The sequence below is a fragment of the Heliangelus exortis genome, chromosome 26 (genome assembly GCF_036169615.1).
Source record: "Heliangelus exortis chromosome 26, bHelExo1.hap1, whole genome shotgun sequence".
NCBI lineage: Eukaryota > Metazoa > Chordata > Aves > Apodiformes > Trochilidae > Heliangelus > Heliangelus exortis.
Window position 1 is genome coordinate 5,478,206 of NC_092447.1, and position 6,278 is coordinate 5,484,483.

The window sequence follows — 6,278 nt, forward strand, 5'->3', positions numbered from 1 at the left end:
GGGGGAAGAGAGGCAATTCCCTGCCGGGAGAAAATGCACGGCTCTCTGCTTCCCTCCCAGCCCAGGGGCTTTGCCCCCCTTGCCACATCCCCAGGTGTTTCCTTCTCCTCTCCTTACCTGGGTTCTCCTAGCCCTGCTTACTGTATGGCTTTCCGTTTGGGTATCGGGTGGATGTTTTTAGAGAGCTGCGTTCTTGTTTTAAAATCACACAAGCAGAAAGCAGCTCCCAATAAAAGGAGGACAGGGAGAAGGCAGAAGCTGAGTATTTAACAGGGCACTGCGGAAACTCGGGCTGGACCAGGGAATTTGGGCAAAGTGGGGAGGAGGAGGGAGAGGATGATTCCCCTGGCTCTGTCCCCTTGCCTGTCAACCATCAAGCTGCTGAGGGGGTGTTTGCTGAGGGAGTTGTGTTGTTTGCCTGTGATCCAGCTGGTCCCAGGGAATGCTCTCAAAGCTCTTCAGTGGCTTGCTCTATTTTTTTCTTTCCCTTTTTTCTTTTTTTTCTTTTCCTAAAAAAATAATTGATAATACCACACTGTCTCCCCAGCTTAGTAAAATATTTCTTCTTCTGAAAAGCAAATGTCAGGCCAGCTGCATATACAAGATAGATCTGCCTGGTGACTACAGGTTGCCTTCAGGCTTTGTTGCCCTCTTCCCCTAATCCTGTCCCCTCTAATTTTCTCTTCCAGGACCACACTCATTACAGCTCATCAGAAGTGCTTTCACTGAAGATTTTCTGGTCAGAAAAACAGAACTTGTCAAAACAAAAGCACTGTACAGGAACATGACACTATTGCTGGGATCAGAAAGCTGTTTCTCCCATGTTCTGCACTCAGTGACTTTCAGTTTTCTATTTGTTAAAGCAGAGAGTCATTAAGGAAATACATCAGCATTGGAATGACATTTCTTTTACTGTATGGACATTCTGCAATTTATTACTTGCATTCTTGGTTTGGAACAGGCAAAAAATTGAACTAGTGGGATGTGATGTAGATTAGAAAATCTGAGTCCCAACCATCTTAAATCTAGGACACAGAACATGTCATGATGGAACCCAGACTGGTTAGGACTGTGGAGTCAGACCAAGGACTGAGGCCATAAAGTCAGTTTTGCAAACAGCACTGAGGACTAAATTCAAATCAGCAGTGAAACTATTTGCAATGGAAGTAAAAGGCATTGTAATAAACTGTTAATTAAATCCTCTTAAATTATGTTGGATATTCTACTTGCACACAACAGCTGGGGATGCTCTTATCAGAAATATTGATTTTATCTTTTAGGAGTATGTTTATGATACATTAAGTATCCTTATAGAAGTGCTATTTGGGCAGCACATTGACAGTTTTAATTTTTAATAAGCATTCCAACTTACAAAGTACTAAACAGTAATTCCTACAGCATGAGAGCCAGTCCCCCCTAAAATCATAATATTAGCTTTTGGAGCAGGATAAGTCCCTGGATGCTGCTTCACCAAGCATTAAGGACAGTTTCACCTTCATAATGGCATCAGCTTTGCTGCTTCTTTCATTTAATCTCTTTTAATAAGATTTCAAATTACTGTTGGTGCTAGGGAAAGCTGTCCAGCCAGCAGTGCTAGAGGAGCAGAGTCTGTGCAAGTCTGCACAGCCAGTGTGTCACCAGGAGAAGCCTTCCTCCCCTCCTCCCCACAACCAGACACATCTCCCAGACCCAGAGGAGTGGGTTCGCTGGCTGGTCCTGTCTGTGGTGCCGGTCCAGCCCCCTGGAGCTCCATCACAGCACTGCTCACACGTGAGCCCTGGCACTGTGCCTCATGTGATGTAAATAACAACGTTCTCATGGCTTCAGCAAACTCCTCTTTCTCCTGCCACAGCTGAAACTCTGCTAACAGGCACTGCCATCTGCTGGCACCGCATCCTCCCAGGGAGTTCCCTACAAACCCTGACAAAAGTGGGGCACAGGGAGGGTTTGAAGCAGAGCCTGGATTGTCCCAGCTCCCACTCATCAGTGAGGCTGCAGAAAGCTCTGTTTCCCAACATTTCACATGTATTGGCCAGCTGGAAAAAAGAGAGGCCTCTCCCCTAAAGAGATTTGTCAGCTCATGAACAGGTATTTATAATTTTGACACTCTCCTCTCTTTGCCCCAGCTCTGTCAGGACCTGATGCAAGTACCCAGTGCTGTGCTCATGTCCAGATGCCAGATCTCTAAGGATATTATGTATATAAAAAGCTTTCATAAAACAAACAGTTTGGATTTTTTTGCTAGTTTCTATAGAACGTGGCAGGACAGTTCAATTTCTGAGCTTTCATGGTGTGGAGTAACTGCTGATTCCCTGAGGTTTTGCTACACAGAAATGAGCTGCCCCTCCTGATGAGCACAGACTGGCCCATGACATTTATTACCCAAAGGAACAGCCTTCGATCTGAGCACCAGTGACAGCATCTGCAGCTTGTTCTGAAGCAGTGGTGGCTGTCATCCACTTTGCATGTATCAAGAGAAGAGGGAGCAACAGCACCTTCAGGGAGCATTTTAATTTGTTGTGCGATTTGATCTCTGGAATGAGAGATGTCTCTTTCTGTTTGTCACCCTTTAACCTGCCATCCCACCAGAAGAAAACAGAGTTGTAAGAGCCAGTGGTGGAAAGAGCTTCTGAGACTGTCTCATTCATCCACCTCCACTCTTCCTTTGTGCACTGGAGGCAGCTGAGCTTTCAAGCAAAGCTCCGAGCACCTACATGTGAGTCACCCACTCCGTCTCGACTTCCTTTTGTCTTTTGGGGCTTATTCAAAGCCCAAACTCAAAACGAGACTTGGGAAGTAGGAACAGAGGCAGACAAGTGGCAGGAGAAGTTTCTGCAGTAAACCCAAACTCCCCCGGCTCTGTGAAACGTGTGGAGGAGTCTGCTCGGCATCGCTTTGAAATGCTGATGTGAGCTGCTGCTAACCTGGGCAACCTGAGAGCTCTGCCGAGCTGCCCCAGCCGGGCTGCCCACACCCAGCTCCTTGCCGGCTCTCAACTTCTGCATTGCCCACAGGGGTGTGAGTCCGGTCCTCATGAACTGCTCTCACCATTAACACTAATGAAGCCCTAATGAAGCCCTTGCTTTGCACCTACAGCAGCAACAGGACCTGAGGCTGAAGAGCATCCGGAGGCTGAGCTTCCCACTGAGCCCGCGGTGGCTGCAGGGGCAGCAAGCAGTGGTGAGGGGCACAGTCTGTGTGTGGGTGTGGGTGTATGTGTGTGTGTGCGTGTGCATGTGTGTGCGTGCGCGTGTGCGTGTGTGCGTGCGTGTGTGTGCGTGTGTGTGTGTGTGTGTGTGCGTGTGTGCGCGTGCGTGTGTGTGTGCATGTGTGCGCGTGCATGTGTGTGTGTGTGCCTGCGTGTGTGTGTAAGCCTGTCTGTGTGTGTCCGTGTCCCTACACCCCTCTGACATCTCTGCTGTGCCCAAACCACCACTGCACCTTCCTGACTGATCACTGCCTGTGAGCTCAGGGACGATGCAGCAGGCATAGCACAGTGTTAATAATGGCAACGTTTACGAAAACAATTCCCTTGCTAGGCTGTCACAAGTCAAAAAGATTTCTGATAAAAGCAATTGCCTCAGATTTTGCAGATGGCAATTTTGTTGCATGAACTTCCCTCCTACAACCAGACAGCTTCCCCTTTGCAGAGAGGGGCAGGAACAGAGGCCAGGAGCAGAAAGGTGAAAGTACAGCCTATGGCTCAAACACAGCCAGCAGCCAGCAGCCCCTTCCCTGAAGGATCTCACCTCTAGCTTGTGTTTTTCCTTCCAATGGTAAGAGAAAGACAAGAGCTCCAGCAACTCCTCTTAAAACTTTAAGGAACCCACCAGGGTGTTTGGTTGATTCCAAGGGATTCCACAGATGTCCTTGGATAAGAGTGTCAGGAATTATATTTTGCTTTTGTGCACCTGCAGGAGCTGAACCAAAGCTCAGTCTGCACACCTCAAGTCCTGGATTGTCACCCCCTGTGAAACCACCATGGACTGAACATCACACTCAGGGCAACATGAGACCATCCCTTCCAGCATATTTAGTGGTTACTTAGCAGAAAGCACAAACTCCAGGCCAAAACCAGTACCCTGAAGATAGATGATAAATTTTAGGCAGCACAAATCTGCATGTCTGGTTTATTTAACTGGTATATTGGAAATACTATTTACAATCCCCTCTTGGGAATTGGAAGCAACTCAGCATGTGTTACAGCAGGTCTCACATTGCTCGAAGTTCACTTCAGGATTCTTTTCACCACTGCTCTGGCTGTGACCCCCCCTGACTCTAATGAAGTTTTTAGATTACTGTTTAATCTCACATGTGTCTGCCCAGCACCAGACAAAGCAGCAGCAAACTACCAGCCCTGGGGACAAAAAGCCTCTGTTTAGCCACAAACAGGTACTGCATGGACTGCCTTTCCCCAGCAGCCCTTTCCTTACTGCCCCTGTGTGCTCGGGTGCCTGGCCAGAGCAGCTCTGGGGCCTGAGGGCTCTCTGAGGGCACTGGATCTCCTCTGCAACTCAGTTTTACTCTTCCATATGCAACAGACCTTCAAGCTGATTCCTGAGATGCATCTTACTACAAGAACTTCTAAGGAGGCTTTAAGAACAGAAGCACTTGCTCCATCCCCCTGGAAGTGTCTCTGTCCAGTCGGCAATCTGCAGGGACCACTTAAATTCAGCTGTTCATCAGAAAACACCAGTACCACTTAGGTAACTTCTGAGCTCTTGGATTTCCACATAATTCGCTAACATTAGGAAGAAATTCAGCAGTTTTCAGCCATTTAGGAGCTTAAGAGAACCATTCCTAGGATATTTTTTCCAGAGCTTGCAGCAGCATTCAATATTTATAAGGAATTCCCTGCCTTGGTAGCAACATGTGACTCTTATGAAAAAAGTACACTATAAAATGCATTAATATTTTAAGTCTGCCAAAGACTGTTAGATGAAGGTGTTCCCAGCTTTGCCTGACTGGCTGGTATTTAGTTCAAGTAAATAACTGAAAAAGGAAAGCTATGTAAGAGGGATTGGAGAAGTGTACAGAAACCTGCAACTGCTACATAAAAGATTTTTCTGATTGCACAATAAATCAGCAGCAGAATCAGAAAAAGAACCAGTCTGCTTGTTTCTCCTCCAGCCATGTATTCAGGGAACCAGACTGTCTGTTATGTGCTCAGATACTGCTGCAGGATGAATAAAAATTTCCCCCAGTCTCTCTAAAATTTCCTCCAAATAAAGTTGAGATTGTGCTGAATCTAGGCTTTTCCAAAAAAATGCCAATAACTCATGTTTATGGATGCAATGGAGAGAAAAGGTAAATCATATCACTGCAATAATGTGCCTTTTTATGAACACTCCTGTGTGCTCACTGCCTGACAACACTGGACACCATCCAGGTCTGTTTACAGTGCCAGCGTGTCTGTGTCCCTGACTCCTGGCACATCTGTACATTTTGTTCTTGGCATATTTGTATCTATGGAGCTAGCTGACCTTGAAACACTCAGAGGGAAAAAACCCCAGCAGCCAGAAAGCCTACCACCCCCCAGTTATTTCATAGTTATCATCAGGATATGTTCCCCCTGTTCAGTTTGCATAGAGATGACATTCAATAACACTGAAAATGTTCTCACTGTCCCTAGAGAGGCCTGTTCAGAGTAAAACCAAAGGAAATTAAAGGCCTATCAAACAGTCCCTTGATACAGGTTCATAAATATAAAAATGCAGGCAGTGACAAGCTAAAGCATTAAGGACAAAATGTGCTAAAACTCTGACATGAGTCCCTCTGTTCCTGCTTTGCCCTAATCCCTCCTCTGCAAGGAGATGGGAAGTGAGGTTCCCCACCTCTTGTTAATCACTGCACAGTCAAATAAACCAGAATGAAGCATTTGCTGTGGGACTGACATGCCCCAGAACACTGTGACAGCAAGGCTCTGCTGCCACCTCTAAAAATACAGCCCTCTTCCACACCACAGCCACTGCTGCTGCCTGCTGAACAAGCCCTTTCCCTCAAGCCGTGGGTTGGTGTAAAAGGGACACAGGTAGGAGATGAATTCCCCAGGAAAATGAGAGATGCAGCCACCTGCCATCCAGTCCTGGAGGCCCTGCCCCTGCACAGCCTGTCCTGCCTGCACCACAAACTGCACAATGACTTCTGAGGAGCCCCCTCATTAATTTGGAGTCCCCTCCTTCCTCAAAGTGTTTGCCTTCCTCCTGAGGAACAAACAGATGAGTTTTGCTGTGACCTGCTTTACAACTGCATGAAGTGATGCTGCAGATCAGTGACAA